This window comes from Sebastes umbrosus, chromosome 9, assembly GCF_015220745.1.
Source record: "Sebastes umbrosus isolate fSebUmb1 chromosome 9, fSebUmb1.pri, whole genome shotgun sequence".
Lineage (NCBI taxonomy): Eukaryota > Metazoa > Chordata > Actinopteri > Perciformes > Sebastidae > Sebastes > Sebastes umbrosus.
Genome location: NC_051277.1, coordinates 30,842,666 through 30,861,510, shown reverse-complemented (window position 1 = coordinate 30,861,510; position 18,845 = coordinate 30,842,666). Strand labels below are relative to the sequence as shown.

General features: G+C 42.5%; 12 non-coding genes across 12 annotated transcripts; all 12 read right to left on the bottom strand.

Annotated features, from left to right (window-relative positions):
- Positions 1 to 675: 675 nt before the first annotated feature.
- On the bottom strand, positions 676 to 747 carry trnap-ugg. Its single transcript has one exon. It is a non-coding gene; the product is annotated as a tRNA-Pro (tRNA).
- Positions 748 to 1,414: 667 nt separating this feature from the next.
- trnap-ugg lies at positions 1,415 to 1,486 on the bottom strand. Its single transcript has one exon. It is a non-coding gene; the product is annotated as a tRNA-Pro (tRNA).
- A 551-nt stretch (positions 1,487 to 2,037) lies between these two features.
- On the bottom strand, positions 2,038 to 2,109 carry trnap-cgg. The gene has a single exon. It is a non-coding gene; the product is annotated as a tRNA-Pro (tRNA).
- A 270-nt stretch (positions 2,110 to 2,379) lies between these two features.
- Positions 2,380 to 2,451, bottom strand: trnap-ugg. The gene has a single exon. It is a non-coding gene; the product is annotated as a tRNA-Pro (tRNA).
- Positions 2,452 to 3,003: 552 nt separating this feature from the next.
- On the bottom strand, positions 3,004 to 3,075 carry trnap-cgg. Its single transcript has one exon. It is a non-coding gene; the product is annotated as a tRNA-Pro (tRNA).
- A 270-nt stretch (positions 3,076 to 3,345) lies between these two features.
- Positions 3,346 to 3,417, bottom strand: trnap-cgg. The gene has a single exon. It is a non-coding gene; the product is annotated as a tRNA-Pro (tRNA).
- Positions 3,418 to 3,687: 270 nt separating this feature from the next.
- On the bottom strand, positions 3,688 to 3,759 carry trnap-agg. The gene has a single exon. It is a non-coding gene; the product is annotated as a tRNA-Pro (tRNA).
- A 1,298-nt stretch (positions 3,760 to 5,057) lies between these two features.
- trnap-cgg lies at positions 5,058 to 5,129 on the bottom strand. Its single transcript has one exon. It is a non-coding gene; the product is annotated as a tRNA-Pro (tRNA).
- Positions 5,130 to 5,399: 270 nt separating this feature from the next.
- trnap-agg lies at positions 5,400 to 5,471 on the bottom strand. Its single transcript has one exon. It is a non-coding gene; the product is annotated as a tRNA-Pro (tRNA).
- A 270-nt stretch (positions 5,472 to 5,741) lies between these two features.
- trnap-agg lies at positions 5,742 to 5,813 on the bottom strand. Its single transcript has one exon. It is a non-coding gene; the product is annotated as a tRNA-Pro (tRNA).
- A 271-nt stretch (positions 5,814 to 6,084) lies between these two features.
- Positions 6,085 to 6,156, bottom strand: trnap-cgg. Its single transcript has one exon. It is a non-coding gene; the product is annotated as a tRNA-Pro (tRNA).
- Positions 6,157 to 6,427: 271 nt separating this feature from the next.
- Positions 6,428 to 6,499, bottom strand: trnap-cgg. Its single transcript has one exon. It is a non-coding gene; the product is annotated as a tRNA-Pro (tRNA).
- Positions 6,500 to 18,845: the final 12,346 nt, after the last annotated feature.

Genomic DNA, 18,845 nt, shown 5'->3' with positions numbered 1-18,845 from the left:
CCAAATCCTGCTTAGGTCTGCGAGTTCAATACATTTCCATTATTGGGCATATGTCTTTAATAGACATGGCTTGGCAAAAAGTGCAAGATTGTCCTGAATCTAAGACGAACATGACTCAATTTTTGCTAGAACGCGCACGCTGGCAACGACAAGGCAAAACATTGTCCAAATTGCAAGATGCACATTTCTTTTTTAGTCACTAAAGCAAGCTGTCTATAACATCGAACTGAAGCTTTGGGGCTCGTCCGAGAATCATACCCCTAGACCAACGAGCGACGCATAAGACCACTTGTTTTATGTCCGCCCGACCAAATAATGCTTAGCTCTGAGACTTCAATACAATTTCCATTATGGCATTATTGTACCAGCAAGGTACTGCATCGTTGAAATTGCAGGACTCACATTTATTTTTCAGTCACTAAAGCCCTGTCCGCCCGACCAAATCCTGCTTAGGTCTGCGAGTTCAATACATTTCCATTATTGGGCATATGTCTTTAATAGACATGGCTTGGCAAAAAGTGCAAGATTGTCCTGAACCTAAGACGAACGTGACTCAATTTTTGCTAGAACGCGCACGCTGGCAACGACAAGGCAAAGCATTGTCCAAATTGCAAGACGCACATTTCTTTTTTAGTCACTAAAGCAAGCCGTCTCTAACATCGAACTGAAGCTTTGGGGCTCGTCCGGGATTTGAACCCGGGACCTCTCGCACCCAAAGCGAGAATCATACCCCTAGACCAACGAGCCACGCAAAAGACCACTTGTTTGATGTCCGCCCGACCAAATCCTGCTTAGCTCTGAGACTTCAATACAATTTCCATTATTTGACATGTGTCTTTAATAAACATGGCTTGGCAAACAATGCACGGTCTTCCTGCAAAAAAGGATGATGTGTCCTCCATAAGCATGGCACGGCGATAAATCCAGGTTGCCCTGCAAAAAAACTGAAACATGGCTCATTTTTTGCTTCATTTCAACACGATGGTACCAGCAAGGTACGTTGAAATTGCAGGATTCACATTTATTTTTCAGTCACTAAAGCAAGCTTTCTCTAACATAGAACTGAAGTTTTGGGGCTTGTCCGGGATTTGATCCCGGGACCCGCTCGCACCCGAAGCGAGAATCATACCCCTAGACCAATGTGCCACGCAAAATACCACTTGTTTGATGTCCGCCCGACCAAATCCTGCTTAGGTCTGCGAGTTCAATACATTTCCATTATTGGGCATGTCTTTAATAGACATGGCATGGCAAAAAGTGCAAGATTGTCCTGAACCTAAGACGAACGTGACTCAATTTTTGCTATAACGCGCACGCTGGTAACAACAAGGCAATGCTTTGTCCAAATTGCAAGACTCACATTTCTTTTTTAGTCACTAAAAGAAGCTATCTATAACATCGAACTGAAGCTTTGGGGCTCGTCCGGGATTTGAACCCCGGACCTCTCGCACCCAAAGCAAGAATCATACCCCTAGACCAACGAGCCACGCAAAAGACCAGTTGTTTGATGTCCGTCCGACCAAATCCTGCTTAGCTCTGAGACTTCAATACATTTTCCATTATTTGACATGTGTCTTTAATAGACATGGCTTGGCAAACAATGCACGGTCTCCCTGCAAAAAAGGATGATGTGTCCTCCATAGCCATGGCTCGGCGATAAATCCAGGTTGCCCTGCAAAAAAACTGAAACATGGCTAATTTATTGCTTCATTTCAACACGATGGTACCAGCCAGGTACTGCATCGTTGAAATTGCAGGACTCACATTTATTTTTCAGTCACTAAAGCCCTGTCCGCCCGACCAAATCCTGCTTAGGTCTGCGAGTTCAATACCTTTCCATCATTGGGCATATGTCTTTAATAGACACGGCATGGCAAAAAGTGCAAGATTGTCCTGAACCTAAGACAAACGTGACTCACTTTTTGCTATAACGCGCGCGCTGGTAACAACAAGGCACTGCGTTGTCCAAATTGCAGGACTCACATTTATTTTTTAGTCACTAAAGCAAGCTTTCTCTAACATCGAACTGAAGTTTTGGGGCTCGTCCGGGATTTGAACCCGGGACCTCTCGCACCCGAAGCGAGAATCATACCCCTAGACCAACGAGCCACGCAAAATACCACTTGTTTGATGTCCGCCCGACCAAATCCTGCTTAGGTCTGCGAGTTCAATACATTTCCATTATTGGGCATATGTCTTTAATAGCCATGGCATGGCAAAAAGTGCAAGATTGTCCTGAACCTAAGACAAACGTGACTCACTTTTTGCTATAACGCGCGCGCTGGTAACAACAAGGCACTGCATTGTCCAAATTGCAGGACTCACATTTCTTTTTTAGTCACTAAAAGAAGCTATCTATAACATCGAACTGAAGCTTTGGGGCTCGTCCGGGATTTGAACCCCGGACCTCTCGCACCCAAAGCAAGAATCATACCCCTAGACCAACGAGCCACGCAAAAGACCAGTTGTTTGATGTCCGTCCGACCAAATCCTGCTTAGCTCTGAGACTTCAATACATTTTCCATTATTTGACATGTGTCTTTAATAGACATGGCTTGGCAAACAATGCACGGTCTCCCTGCAAAAAAGGATGATGTGTCCTCCATAGCCATGGCTCGGCGATAAATCCAGGTTGCCCTGCAAAAAAAACTGAAACATGGCTAATTTATTGCTTCATTTCAACACGATGGTACCAGCCAGGTACTGCATCGTTGAAATTGCAGGACTCACATTTATTTTTCAGTCACTAAAGCCCTGTCCGCCCGACCAAATCCTGCTTAGGTCTGCGAGTTCAATACCTTTCCATCATTGGGCATATGTCTTTAATAGACACGGCATGGCAAAAAGTGCAAGATTGTCCTGAACCTAAGACAAACGTGACTCACTTTTTGCTATAACGCGCGCGCTGGTAACAACAAGGCACTGCGTTGTCCAAATTGCAGGACTCACATTTATTTTTTAGTCACTAAAGCAAGCTTTCTCTAACATCGAACTGAAGTTTTGGGGCTCGTCCGGGATTTGAACCCGGGACCTCTCGCACCCGAAGCGAGAATCATACCCCTAGACCAACGAGCCACGCAAAATACCACTTGTTTGATGTCCGCCCGACCAAATCCTGCTTAGGTCTGCGAGTTCAATACATTTCCATTATTGGGCATATGTCTTTAATAGCCATGGCATGGCAAAAAGTGCAAGATTGTCCTGAACCTAAGACAAACGTGACTCACTTTTTGCTATAACGCGCGCGCTGGTAACAACAAGGCACTGCATTGTCCAAATTGCAGGACTCACATTTATTTTTTAGTCACTAAAGCAAGCTTTCTCTAACATCGAACTGAAGTTTTGGGGCTCGTCCGGGATTTGAACCCGGGACCTCTCGCACCCGAAGCGAGAATCATACCCCTAGACCAACGAGCCACGCAAAATACCACTTGTTTGATGTCCGCCCGACCAAATCCTGCTTAGGTCTGCGAGTTCAATACATTTCCATTATTGGGCATATGTCTTTAATAGCCATGGCATGGCAAAAAGTGCAAGATTGTCCTGAACCTAAGACGAACGTGACTCACTTTCTGCTATAACGCGCACACTGGTAACAACAAGGCACTGCATTGTCCAAATTGCAAGACTCACATTTCTTTTTTAGTCACTAAAGCAAGCCGTCTCTAGCATCGAACTAAAGCTGAGGGGCTCATCCGGGATTTGAACCCGGGATCTCTCGCACCCTAAGCGAGAATCATACCCCTAGACCAACGAGCCACGCAAAAGACCAGTTGTTTGATGTCCGCCCGACCAAATCCTGCTTAGCTCTGAGACTTCAATACAATTTCCATTATTTGACATGAGTCTTTAATAGACATGGCTTGGCAAACAATGCACGGTCTTCCTGCAAAAAAGGATGATGTGTCCTCCATAAGCATGGCTCGGCGATAAATCCAAGTTGCCCTGCAAAAAAACTGAAACATGGCTCATTTTTTGCTTCATTTCAACACGATGGTACCGGCAAGGTACTGCGTCGTTGAAATTGCAGGACTCACATTTATTTTTCAGTCACTAAAGCAAGCTGTCTTTAACATTGAACTGAAGTTTTCGGGCTCGTCCGGGATTTGAACCCGGGACCTCTCGCACCCAAAGCGAGAATGATACCCGTAGACCAACGAGCCAAGCAAATGACCAATTGATGGATGTCCGCCTGACCAAATTCTGCTTAGGTCTGAGACTTCAACACTATTTCCATTATATGGCATGTGTCTTTAATAGACATGGCTTGGTAAAATGTACAAGATTGTCCTGAACCTACGACGAATGTGACTCAATTTTTGCTATAACACGCACGCTGGTAACAACAAGGCACTGCATTGTCCAAATTGCAAAACTCACATTTTTTTTTGAGTCACTAAAAGAAGCTGTCTATAACATCGAACTGAAGCTTTGGGGCTCGTCCGGGATTTGAACCGGGGACCTCTCGCACCCTAAGCGAGAATCATACTCCTAGACCAACTAGCCGCGCAAAAGACCAGTTGTTTGATGTCCGCCCGACCAAATCCTGCTTAGCTCTGAGACTTCAATACAATTTCCATTATTTGACATGTGTCTTTATTAGACATGGCTTGGCAAACAATGCACGGTCTTCCTGCAAAAAAGGATGATGTGTCCTCCATAAGCATGGCTCGGCGATAAATCCAGGTTGCCCTGCAAAAAAACTGAAACATGGCTAATTTCTTGCTTCATTTCAACACGATGGTACCAGCCATGTACTGCATCATTGAAATTGCAGGACTCACATTTATTTTTCAGTCACTAAAGCCCTGTCCGCCCGACCAAATCCTGCTTAGGTCTGCGAGTTCAATACATTTCCATTATTGGGCATATGTCTTTAATAGACACGGCATGGCAAAAAGTGCAAGATTGTCCTGAACCTAAGACGAACGTGACTCACTTTTTGCTATAATGCGCACGCTGGTAACAACAAGGCACTGCATTGTCCAAATTGCAGGACTCACATTTATTTTTTAGTCACTAAAGCAAGCGTTCTCTAACATCGAACTGAAGTTTTGGGGCTCGTCCGGGATTTGAACCCGGGACCTCTCGCACCCGAAGCGAGAATCATACCCCTAGACCAACGAACCACGCAAAATTCCACTTGTTTGATGTCCGCCCGACCAAATCCTGCTTAGGTCTGCGAGTTCAATACATTTCCATTATTGGGCATATGTCTTTAATAGACATGGCATGGCAAAAAGTGCAAGATTGTCCTGAACCTAAGACAAACGTGACTCACTTTTTGGTATAACGCGCACGCTGGTAACAACAAGGCACTGCATTGTCCAAATTGCAAAACTCACATTTTTTTTTGAGTCACTAAAAGAAGCTGTCTATAACATCGAACTGAAGCTTTGGGGCTCGTCCGGGATTTGAACCCGGAACCTCTCGCACCCTAAGCGAGAATCATACCCCTAGACCAACGAGCCGCGCAAAAGACCACTTGTTTGATGTCCAGCCGACCAAATCCTGCTTAGGTCTGCGAGTTCAATACATTTCCATTATTGGGCATATGTCTTTAATAGACATGGCTTGGCAAAAAGTGCAAGATTGTCCTGAACCTAAGACGAACGTGACTCAATTTTTGCTAGAACGCGCACGCTGGCAACGACAAGGCAAAGCTTTGTCCAAATTGCAAGACTCACATTTCTTTTTTAGTCACTAAAGCAAGCCATCTCTAACATCGAACTGAAGCTTTGGGGCTCGTCCGGGATTTGAACCCGGGACCTCTCGCACCCTAAGCGAGAATCATACCCCTAGACCAACGAGCCGCGCAAAAGACCACTTGTTTGATGTACGCCCGACCAAATCCTGCTTAGGTCTGCGAGTTCAATACATTTCCATTATTGGGCATATGTCTTTAATAGACATGGCTTGGCAAAAAAGTGCAAGATTGTCCTAAACCTAAGACGAACGTGACTCAATTTTTGCTAGAACGCGCACGCTGGCAACGACAAGGCAAAGCATTGTCCAAATTGCAAGACGCACATTTCTTTTTTAGTCACTAAAGCAAGCTGTCTGTAACATCGAACTGAAGATTTGGGGCTCGTCCGGGATTTGAACCCGGGACCTCTCGCACCCGAAGCGAGAATCATACCCCTAGACCAACGAGCCAAGTGAATAACCAACTGATAGATGTCCGCCTCATCAAATTCTGCTTAGGTCTGAGACTTCAACACTATTTCCATTATATGGCATGTGTCTTTAATAGACATGGCTTGGCAAAAAGTGCAAGATTGTCCTGAACCTAAGACGAACGTGACTCAATTTTTGCTATAACGCGCACGCTGGTAACAACAAGGCACTGCATTGTCCAAATTGCAAGACTCACATTTCTTTTTTAGTCACTAAAAGAAGCTGTCTCTAACATCGAACTGAAGCTTCGGGGCTCGTCCGGGATTTGAACCCAGGACCTCTCACACCCGAAGCCAGAATCATACCCCTAGACCAACGAGCCGCGCAGAAGACCACTTGTTTGATGTCTGCCTGACCAAATCCTGCTTAGGTCTGCGAGTTCAACACTATTTCCATTATATGGCATGTGTCTTTAATAGACATGGCTTGGCAAACAATGCACGGTCTTCCTGCAAAAAAGGATGATGTGTCCTCCATAAGCATGGCTGGGCGATAAATCCAGGTTGCCCTGCAAAAAAACTGAAACATGGCTCATTTTTTGCTTCATTTCAACACGATGGTACCGCATCCTTGAAATTGCAGGACTCACATTTATTTTTTAGTCACTAAAGCAAGCCGTCTCTAACATCGAACTGAAGCTTTGGGGCTCGTCCGGGATTTTAACACTTTACAGGCAAAACACTGCATTGACCAAATTTTAAAGAGCAAGAAAAACCTGCTTAGATCTGCAAGTTCTATAAAATTTCTATTATATGGCATGTGTCTTCCATAAGACACGTGTCTTACTTTAGCATAGCCTTGAAAAAAATGCAGCAAATTTTGGCTACAAGGCAACACAATGTTACCTGCAAGGCACTGCATTGGCCAAATTGTAAAGCACACATTTTTTTTACTGCACTGTTTTTCGCTCACTTAGTGTCGCCATGACCCCACTCTAGATCTTGGGTTCGTCTGGGATTTTAACCCTTGATCTTTCACCCCCAAAATGAGGATCATAATCCTAGACCAACAAGACAGGCAAGTGGCATTTCATGTCCGCCCAACGAAATCCTGTTTAGATCTACAACTGCCATACGAGAATCATATGCATAAGATAATCATACCCCTAACAAATGAGCAAATTAAGCAACATTTGATGTCCACCCCACAAAATTCTGCTTCAACCTGCAACTGCCATACCATTTCCATTATTTGGCATCTGTCTTAAAAGAGCATGGCTTGGCAAACAAAACGCGTGGTCATCCTGCATAAAAGTTGAACCTGGCTCAATTTCTTCTGCAACACAAAACAATGTCACTGGGAAGCCACTGCATTTGCCAAATTGTAAAGTGCATGTTGTTTACAACCCTTTTTTTTGGCTCACTAAAATTAAATGTTTCTATCTCTCCTCTCTAGTGCTTGGGCTTAGCATGAATCAATCCCTTAGATCAGCTCTCCAAGCTAACAAAGCCCCATGGAATCATGTTTAGTCCAGTAACTGCCATATGAGAATAATACCTATATTAATGATATAATTGAACCTGAGTTTCTCAACAGTTCCCTTCGTAATTCTTTTCCTCCCGTCAAAAAGGAGTACAGGTGTTTTGTCCAACAATTTTGCATTGATGACATGCTGAAAAAACAGAATTATCACTTTCCCAAATGGTCCTGAGTTGAACAAAGAAAGAGAATCAAGAACCAGGGAGACACAGTATTTCTAGTCTCTCGCGCCACACAGTATTGATATACACAATTTTCTAATCACTAATTGAAAAAGGATTGGCCTGAGGGGAAAGAGCATTGTTGAGAGAGACGAGGAAAGCCCTTCTTTGTCTCCAATTGGATCACAATCTTTTTCATTTCTTATCTCATTTTGCTCCTTTTCGCACACTGATATGATATTTTACTCGGTCTTGCCTTTACTCTAATTGAATTCAATTAAAATCACTTTTTTTTCACATAACAAAGAAAGTTGGTTGTTTGCCAAAGCAACTTTAGTGCAACAATACCGACTGTTTGACCCATCCAACCCCTGCACTTTATTGCTCTTTATACAATGTCAGTTCCTCTGACCGTCTAATAATGACATATATGGGTTTACATTGGGGTTAGTTGAAAGCCTGGTGCATTCCCGTAGTACGGACACTAAGAAGTGTGTCAGTATCAGATGCCGACCAAGACCAAGCGGTGGTATTTTGACGAGTTGTGACAGAGACCGGGTTGGAACAGGAGACAATCCCAGATGCTTCAGATTAAAAAGCTTGAGGTTTCACTTTCACTCTCCAATTTTTGGTTAACATATGACCATTACCAAGTCCGGTCACTTTTGAATCCAATTTTCAAAAATTTGCTCAAGGTTGCCATCATTTTTACTCATTTTATATACTCCCCAGAGGATGAATCCTTTCAGATTGGGACAACCCATGTATGCAAGATAACTCCCTTATAATATTTCCATTACATTTGCTGATCACATTCCTTCTCTTTTGTGGATAAACCCTTTTGGTTTAATGACCCAGTGGATGTTCCACTGGTGCCACCCTTATTACTAGTGGTAAGGCTTTAAAAATACAAAATGTCAGTATGTTGCTTGTTCTGTCCAACACCTTTGTATTGTTGGCTGTAATGAACATTGCAGCCTGTAAGGGCCGCTAGCAGTGCTTTGGACTTTGAGTCTCACTTTACAGCCATTCAATCATGTTGCCAATCAATTGCATCACCGCCCTTTCTCCCTTCCTCTTTGCCACTCTCTTCTTCTGTCTTTCGCTCTCCCTTTCACACACACATAAACACACACACTCTGTCTTTTTCCTCAGTCCATATTGATGACCAGGGCATAATAACAGAGGTGACATGGTTGACTTGTTTCAAGCAATTATCCTCTGGCTCATTATTGGCAGGTAGGCATTGCATGTACAGCATGTGTGTGTGTGTGCTGGGGCTGTGTGGGTGTATCTACCAATGTATGGACATGTGTGCAAAATTCAACTTTGTGTGTGAAAGAGAGAGAGTCTGTGGGTATACCTAAAAAGGCTAATGGTAATTAGCAGTATTAATGGTGTTAGCCAATTAGCTAACGTGCCCTGAAGAGCGCCGCGCATTGAAGTAAAGGGCAGGGGAGCTATTTGTCTTCCCAAGGCCAAACTAGCCAGGAAGGTGTATAATCCAGAGCACACGCACACATGCACAACACAGAGCAGGAGTAGCTAGTAGGTACAGAATCAAGAGATAGCTGATACACATACTAATGATACCAGCAAGTACATAACCATATACACATATACAGACAGAAGAAGCAGAAAAAGGCATACGAACATGCACACACAAACAAACCCAGTAGCCATATTTTAAGCTAAAGCTAACACCCATTGATTAGGGGCATTTTGCAACATTTTTTTCATTTTTGCAAAACCCTGTTGAAAGAATAAAGAACCAGAAGAGAAAGAAGAGGAGGTAATATAGGCTTACTGCTATCAGGGTGCAAAATCAGAAAGAACAAAATCCAAGAAAACTGAAATTGAGGGTAAGAAAGACAAAATGAAAAGATAGAAAAAGTTGAAATGTATAATCAAATACAAATTTTGTGTGATGATCTTTTTTTCCAAAACCTCAACCTCCCACAATTCAAATGACAGCATTTTCAAATGTCAGGCACAGTGTTTTCCTTAAATTCACACGGGACACGAACGGCTGCCTCCTGAGTGAATGACCTGTGTTGACCTATACCCGTCCACCCCGACCTCCTCCCTACTTTTGCTGACTATATCAAATGTGATACGTAAAAAAAACACAACGTAAATCACAATGCAGTTTCGTAGTATGGGAATGTAGTTTGTAGGAGACCAGGCAGGTATGTGTGTGTGTGTGTGTGTGTGTGTGTGTCAGTGGTGGCTGGTGACTCAAAAAATTGGGGAGGACGGGAGGAAAACCAACCCACTGTGGCGTCATGTTATTTTATTAAGTTATTTCTCGTATTTTGCACTTCCACCTCCATTTTCTGTATAGACTCAGTGCTGCTTGATATATGTGCTCTCATGTTGCTCATTTTATCTTATGGGGGGCTTACATGGGATTTAGATTTTTTGTAAATCTTTTAATCTGGAAAGGACTTTGTACTTAAATTTGACAAGTGTTGTATAAATTATTATTATTACTACACTAGTTGCCTAGGTGACTTATCTTTACTTTCTTATGTAAAATGAACAATTAAGCAGTAAAACAATGCTTTATGAGATTTCTTAAAAACAATCACGCGCAGCGTCAGGAGTGTGTGTAATGTGTCACAAGAAGCCGTTGCCCACACCGGGTTTCTGTCTTTCCTGATATGATGCTGTCTGATAGATTACTGCCAGTTCGTCACTTACAATACAGAGGTAGAGACTGAAGACGACATTTGGACATCACCATTGGACCAACGAGCTGTCAATCATGTATTCTGCTGTTGTTGATTTGTAACTAGCTAAGGGAGGAGCAGCCTCATTTGACGTGTTTTGGCCAATCACAGACAAGCATGTAAAAAAGTGAAATGCATTGAGTTGATATAAGATGTCCCGCCCTAACGGAGGACAGAGGGTTCTCGTTCTCCCTGACCTCCCAAGCTGCCACAACCACTTCACACACACACACAGGCTGTCCTTTCCCCTCTGCCCTGCAGGGTCGCTGTTGAGGCATTTTAATCAGAATTTAAATCAATACAATTTTTATTCCAAAGAAGAAAGACAAATTATTTTATAAATGATTCTGAGATTTGGTAATGGTTTATTTCAACCAATTACTCTTTTTTGAACTACTACTTTTTTCCAACAACTCTCTTGACTCTCAAATCTATGGACCAGCCTCCACTGGTGTGTGTATGTGTATGTGTATGTGTATACATTCCTGCCTCTCCTTGTGTGTGTGTAAAGGCCAGTTGGGCAGTGGGCTGCTCCAGAGAGGTAACCTTTGCTTGTATAGAAGTAAGAAACGTACTCCGTCAGCCTGAGGTAGAACTCCCTGGAAACCTGTATTCACACACACAATGATGGCTTACACTGTACACAAAATGAGGCACATGGTGTCACACACAAACACACACACACACACACACACACACACACACACACACACACACACATAGACAAAATTTACCTGAGCTGCTAAAGGGGGGGAAAAAGCTATTTGACCGTTCAGACTGAGGAAAAACAGCTTGGCATCAGGGCCATGCACTTTGTCACAAACACACACAAAAACACACACACACAAACACACAAACATACTATAATACACTTTAATTCAGCTTGGTTTTGTTGTACTTTTTTTTTACATTGAATTACTTTTTAACTTATCCGTGCACTATGGACACTAAACCCATTGAGTTTGCGCCCCCTCTGCCAAAACTGATGCGGTCTGTGATGTCATCCACTCAGCTACAAGCAGGCTGCAGACACAAAACCCACCTTCTTATTCTGCCCACATTCACTCAGTATGTTACATGCCACACCAGAGACAATAAAACACTGTATTAATTTTATGCCTACAACAAGGAAGCGTTGCAACTCCTCACCTCTCTCTCCCCTGGGATGATCTAATCACAACTCGGTGTACCTCCTGCCTGTATACAAAACCTCTCATACACAGGCAGCCAGCTGTCACTCTCCCAGTGAAAAGATGGTCCGAAGAGACTGACGAGGCTACAAATGACTGTTTTGATTCAACAATGCGGGTAGCTTTTAGTGAAGCTCATGGGGAGGACATTGATGGTCTCACACACACTGTATAACGGACTATATCAACTTCTGTGTGGAGAATGATGTAGGGTTGTACAGTGTTTTTCTCCAACACCAAACTGTGGACATCCAGACATAAAGGCTCTCCCCAAGGAGAAAAAAAGGGCTTTAAGGTCAGGAAATAAGGAGGAGCTGGAGAATGAGCAGAGAGAGCTGAGGAGGAGGATCAGGGTGGGGAAAAAACAGCTACAGGTAGGAAAATAAAGAATCAGTTGCAGCAGAACAACATCAATGGAGTCTGGAGGGGGTCTTAAAACCATCTCAGGTTACAAGGACCCCAACTCCCAGCCTTGTGGGTGAATGATCTGAAACTATTCCTCAATAGATTTGATCAGCCTTTTGTCCCTCTGTTTAACCTGAGCTTGAAGGTGGGGAGAGTGCCACAGCTGTGGAAAACCTCCTGCGTGGTACCAGTGCCGACAGCTATAGGCCGGTGACACTGACATCTCACCTGATGAAGTCACTGGAGAGGCTGGTCCTTGTCCATCTCTTCCTGCTGTTGAGATCATCAATGGACCCGCTACAGTTCGCCTATCAACCTGGCATCGGGGGTGGATAACGCTGTCATGTACCTCCTACATAGATCCCTCTCTCACCTGGAAAAAAGGCTGGGAGCACTGTGAGAATCATGTTTTTCGATAATACCATACAGCCCGAGCTTCTGAGGGACAAGTTGGAGTGCACGGGGGGTGGACCACCACTTCACAGCATGGATCCTGGACATCCTCCCCAACCGACCACAGCGTGTGAGTATACAGGACTGTCAGTCCGACATGCTTATCTGCATTTCCGGCCCGCGGGAAACACTTCTGGTTCCCTTCCTCCTCACCATTTACACTGCTGACTTCACACACAACATAGCTAACTGCCACCTGCAAAAGTTCTCTGACGTCTCTGCAATCATCGGCCTGATCACAGACGGGGACGACAGGGAATACATAGAACTGATCCAGGACTTTGTGAGTTGTGTAACAATAGGATTGTTTGTTCCTAGTTGATGTTGTTTCGGGGAACTGTTAGAGTGTGACACAGACCAAAGTAATGCTATCCAGAGCTGAGTTAATGTGTGGACTGTCTGTGTAACGACAGCTCGCCGTTACTGGAGGTTAATTATAGTAACTTTAACTATAACTATAATTACAATGCATAAATGGTTATTGAACGCACTTATTGACACATTTTGTTAACAGGGTAAATAAACACATAGATGTATTTATTGATCAATTAATTTATTGTCGATGTATTTCAGTACAGTGAGGCTGGTGTGCGGGGTATTATACAGTGGGGAAGCAGGGCGATTCCTCCTCGTCGTTTTCTCCTGTAAAATACCAAAATATTTATTAAAATGCACATTGATTTATACCCCAGTAGTGGAAGAAGGTAATGTGGGATAAGGAAGTAGATTGAAGATTGTAGATTGACTTGTATTAACATTAAAACGGTCATGTCAATATCATGCATAGATTTACCTCTGCCTGTTTCCGTCTCCCAGGGTGTTCCGGCGAAAGAGATCCCCAGGGGCTCGCGCACCCATAAATAGTTTCAGGAGGGTAAAACCAGTGGGAAGTGGGTAGAAGGGAGTTTGGTGGGACTGTTTTAAATGTATTTATTAAGGTGAAATATGTATTGGTATTTAGTAAAGATATTTAGGTGTGTATTTATTAAGAGTATTTATATTTTGGGTAATGGTTTTATGTAAATAGATTTTTTTTATTTTTGTATATTTGTGTGTTGTAATTAATATGAGGAATTGTATGTGCCAATTGAATGGGCTATATAAGGCTGGTGAATCTAAGTCGAGTGGGCAATACTAAGGCGGAGGCCAACATGTGTGTACGGTGCGGGGAAAGAAAAATAAAATGTTTTCATGCTGAAACGCCATCGGGTTGTGGACTTCTCCTCATTGCCTCCAAGACTGTTCGAGCATTCTAACAGTCTGATTGAATAAAGTCACAAGTAAGCAAGTACAATGCTTTAACCGTCCATTCTGTATGGTTTATGAAGAACGGAACAGAATGAAACAGATTGGTGCCAGCAGAACCGCCTTCAGATCAACGCAGGGAGAACCAATGAGGTGGTGGTGGTGGACTTCCGCAGGTGCAAACACTCTCCTCCTGTACCAGTGAACATCCAGGGAATGGACACTGAGATGGTGAAATCTTACAAGTACCTGGGTGTTTCACCTGAAAAATAAACTGGACTGGACAGACAACACAAACGCACTTTACAAAAAGAGATGGAGAATCAGGTCTTTTGGAGTGCAGGGAACACTCCCGATGAACTTTTTTGACTCTGTGGTGGCATCAGCCATCTTCTACGGAGTGGTCTGCTGGGGGCAGCAGCATCTCGACTGCTGACAAGAAGAGACTTAACAGACTGGTTAAGAAGGCCGGCTCTGTCCTGGGATGCCCCCCCCCCCCCGCAATCCAGTGGAAGTGGCGGGAGACAGGAGAATGATGGCTAAGCTATTATCCCTGATGGAGAACTGTTCCATCCCATGCAGGACACTCTGACAGCACTGGGCAGCTCCTTCACTAACAGTGTGTGAAGGAGAGATACTACAGGTCATTCCTTGCTGTCAGACTCTACAATCACCGCTGCTCCCAGTAGACTGTACACACCAAAACTGACATTGCATTCATTGTAAAATATAAATGTATACCACTGTACAACTTTATACTGATGCATCTCGCTGTTTGCTCTGTCCCCTTTACTGCGGTGACACTGCAAATCTCCCCTATGTGGGATTAATAAAGGATTATTTTATCTTATTTTACTTGATCTCACTGTGAACATTTAGACACTTCATTTATTCAATGATTTGATCTTGGTTTATTGATTCATGATGGTGGTCATACAGACAGAATAACAGGACAGTGATCTGACATGCTTAGACGCCATGTAATCAAGGTAAGTAATGACTCAAATTTGAGCATTGTATTCTCTGTGGTAAGATTAAGATAAACCCTTTTTTAATCCCTAGAGGGGAAATTCGACAACAGGTTAAATCTTGGAATATAGAATAATTCTGAAATTGCACTTTAATGTCTGCTTTTAATTTATCAAAAGGAGAGAAAAAACAGAGAAAAAAAAACATTGTAATTCAACCCAAAATATATAATATTGTTGGGTAATGTTGAGAAACTAGCAAGAAGAAGCTAGATTTAAAAAAAATGATCCAACCAAAAAACCCAGCCAAGTGCTGCCAACTCTTTTCCAATGAAAGTAGCTAACAGCATTAGCCCCAAAACTCCCTAAATCTAGAGAGAAAGTCACCAAGTTGGCAACACTGACAGTACATCGCATCAGGCCTCCCGTCAAAGCCACTCCCCCAAAATGATCAATATGAAGCTACACATATCATAATGAATGTCTAAGCACAAACATGACTAGCAGCTTGTGGAATACTACAGTGACGCGCAATGAGAAATGCAGGCAGGTATGTAGATAGGCATTTAGCCCATCCAATCAATGTATTCGGGTCGAATGAGATGACTGGACGGTCTTCTTACAGTCCTGTGACAGCCACAGATGCCGGATTTTTCTTCTTTCTTTTTTTTTTGTCAGAGCATTTGATTTATTGATTGCCGTCAGGATGTAATGAGTAATTTTAACAAATATAACAAATGTATTTGAACATCATAACCAACCCATAGCTTTAAATTGTGGTTAGCTAGTAGGTATACAGTATGCAAAAAGAGAAACATCAGCTAATCACACACCACACACACACACACACACATGCATGCACTGAACTGACAGAAATAAAGGCATTTCTCAAAACTGCACACGCACACTCCCACTGTCGCTCACCCTCATGCATGACTGCACACACAGACAATAATACTTGCAGGTAAGCAGCTGCTCGGATATGGTACACACTCACTCAGGGCTATGCAGAGAATCACGTTTTAAAATGCACACACACGAGCCACACAATCACACACATACACACACACGCACACACACACACACACACACACACACACACACACACACACATTTGAGGTTCCTGCCAGAGTGTGACTGATTGAATTTCAACCTTCTCCATGTCTGCAGGCCAAAGGCAGCAGCAACCGCTGAGCAATGCACATTTTGCTCTCTCTGCCTGCATCAGAGACTGTGTGTGTGTTTGTGTGTATCACTGATTTTGCCATTTCACCTGTCCGTATGTAAAGGTCACAGAAATAGTGTAATTTTGGAGGTCTTTAATTCTGAGAAAAAAGCTCACGATGCTTCCAATACCCCTAAAACAGCCTCTTCCTGACATATTCCGCATGTCTTTTACTTCTTTGTTTCATGCAATTTATGCAACTATTCAAACATCTTGGGTCATTTGTAATATGTGCTGCTTTTAATACCACTTTTGATGTATGCAAATTAAACTTTTGATTGAAGCAAAAGCCTCATCAGTGTGAGATAATGAGTAATCATGAGTCCCATCTCAAAAGGCCAAAACTGGATGGAAAAAGACTTTAAAGCTGTGTTTAAATAATCAGACACTGTACTACTGCACACTGACAATTAATCAAATCAAATCAGACAGCGAAACTTCATTTCCATGTGTTAGCAGCAAGCACCCACCACCATGGCCACCAAGTTGTGAAGCCAGTACAGATGTGCTTTAAAATATTCAACACATTGAACAGCTGGTATATGGTGTCCCAAAAATGCAGGATTCATAATGTCCCTACTTAATACCTAAAAGTTATAAGTTCCTCACACAAGTGGTTAGGCTCTTAACAACTAATTTAGCTACCAACGCCTTGATGACAGTTGTGACAGTTGTTTTACCATTAGGAAGATATTAAAACCTAAAGAGAAGTCTCTTATGGGGGCACTTTTCGTTGAACGACGTGGCTCTCAGCCTATTAGAATCATTGGCGTGGTTACTTCTCCCTTGTTCTTCCCCAGATTCACTGAGGCTTCCTGCACTTTTCCAAAGTGTTTATTCTCTGGCTCCAGTACCTTCAGAATAGTAACTCCAAACACACTACACAAATCCTTGTGTTTTGGGCGATGTGGTCAGCAGAGTGATCATCAACATTACTTAATCCATACTTTTATTATGCTGGCAGTTGTCAACTCTGACCAGTAAAGGCAGAGGATCAGATAAAAGGAAGGCCACTCCTGACCCCTCTACAACTTCATACAGAGATTCATAGTGAGCAGTAGTGTCACACAAGCAGTGTATAAAGCTATTAAAAAAAAAAAAGAATGAACCCTCCTTTTCCAACATGTAATTTTGGAAAGATAATTACAAAAGTGGTCAGAATGGGTGAATGTTTTGTCATCATGACTTCAAGTGACAGAGTCAATTCCTAGCCTTTTGTCTAATGATTCAGTTCCCGGTCTGTTTTTTACTTTAAAGACATTGGAAGGCAACTTAACTCATTTTCACTTATCAGGAATGTATTTATTCCATGGCAGCAAAATATCTTTCACAAAAATTCCTGTAAGTTAAACTGGCCTAACTAAACATATTTAGGGCTTATTAATTAAAATATATATAAACAACCATGAAAAAAACATAAAATAAAATAAATAATACAATAATTAATCAAAAAAAGAAAATCTGCTGATGTTAATAGATTCATGTCTAATCATCAATATAATAACAATCCCCACATTTTCAAGAGTAATTCCAGAATTTTAAATAGTTTTGTATTGAAGTCAATACAGTATCGATTATATTGGAGGAGTTTATTATTCTACAGAAAGTGATTTGATAAGTCTCTAGGACATTTTGATATGTTTTTGAAAAGTTTTCACTATTGCAATTCAAACCAACCAGATAGAAAATGGCCAAACAATTATCTTGACAGAAAACAATTGCATCACATAGCTAATACACTTTAAATGATTCAAGGCTAAAAGTTACAACACAACGACCACAAAAACAAAACAGAATTAAAGCTGCAAGCAGCGATGAACGGGCCCTTGCACCTTCCCGCGCGTCGGGGGAACTAGGAGGCGTTCGTTAAAGTACGTGGTCTATAAAACACAAAAAATGGGCGAAAATCGCACATTAAATTAAAAATGGCTGACTTCCTGTTCAGTTTTGGGCATACCTTCAAGAGTTTTTTTTTGTGCGTCTCAGATGTTACATCTGTCTGCCAAATTTCATACATGTAGGTGAAACCAGAGGTGGGGGCTCAATTTCTCAAACTTTCTAGGGGGCGCTAGCGAGACATTTTGCAACACCTAAGCCCAAGACCCTTAAAATATCAAATTTCTCATCGCGTCTGATAAGTGTGCCAAGTTTTTTGGCCCTCAAAAAGGCGATTCATTTGCCTGAAAAAGAAAAAGAAAAAGAATTCCTACAGTTTCAATAGGGCCTTCACTGGCTGATGTTGTCAGTGCTCGTGCCCTAAATATTACCTCTTTGTCTGAGAGCTAATTAACTAACTAATCAGAACCATTTATGTACTTAGGATCATACGGTGTAACCTCAGTTTCAGGCAAACAGCTGATTAAGAACAGTAGGCCTACAGTATACAGTGTTTGATCACACACAATGAAAGAAAAAACATCTGTATTAGGAAGAAGTTGTCCCTCAACTCATTCAGTATCAACAGTACTGAATAGCAACTACAAGCAGACTACAAAAGGGCAAAAACACAGCTGCTGGAACCACTTTGGCCACCAGACTCTGCACCGCTCCTGAAAGTAATACATTGGTCTATAACCCTTTTGTGCGTCCTCATTCACAGGCAGATGGGTCATCAGCTTTTGTTGCCTTCGCTGCATCAGTCAGCTAGAGGGGCACAGGGACAGTAATTCAGAAGACAGCCACTGAATGAATGAATGCCCCCACCTTTCTCATCATGACCTCTAGCTTGTTTTCAGATTCAATCCATTACAGATTATGTTTGGTCCCATTTACCAATCCCCATTCCAGCCGAAAGCAATAGTGACCACTGA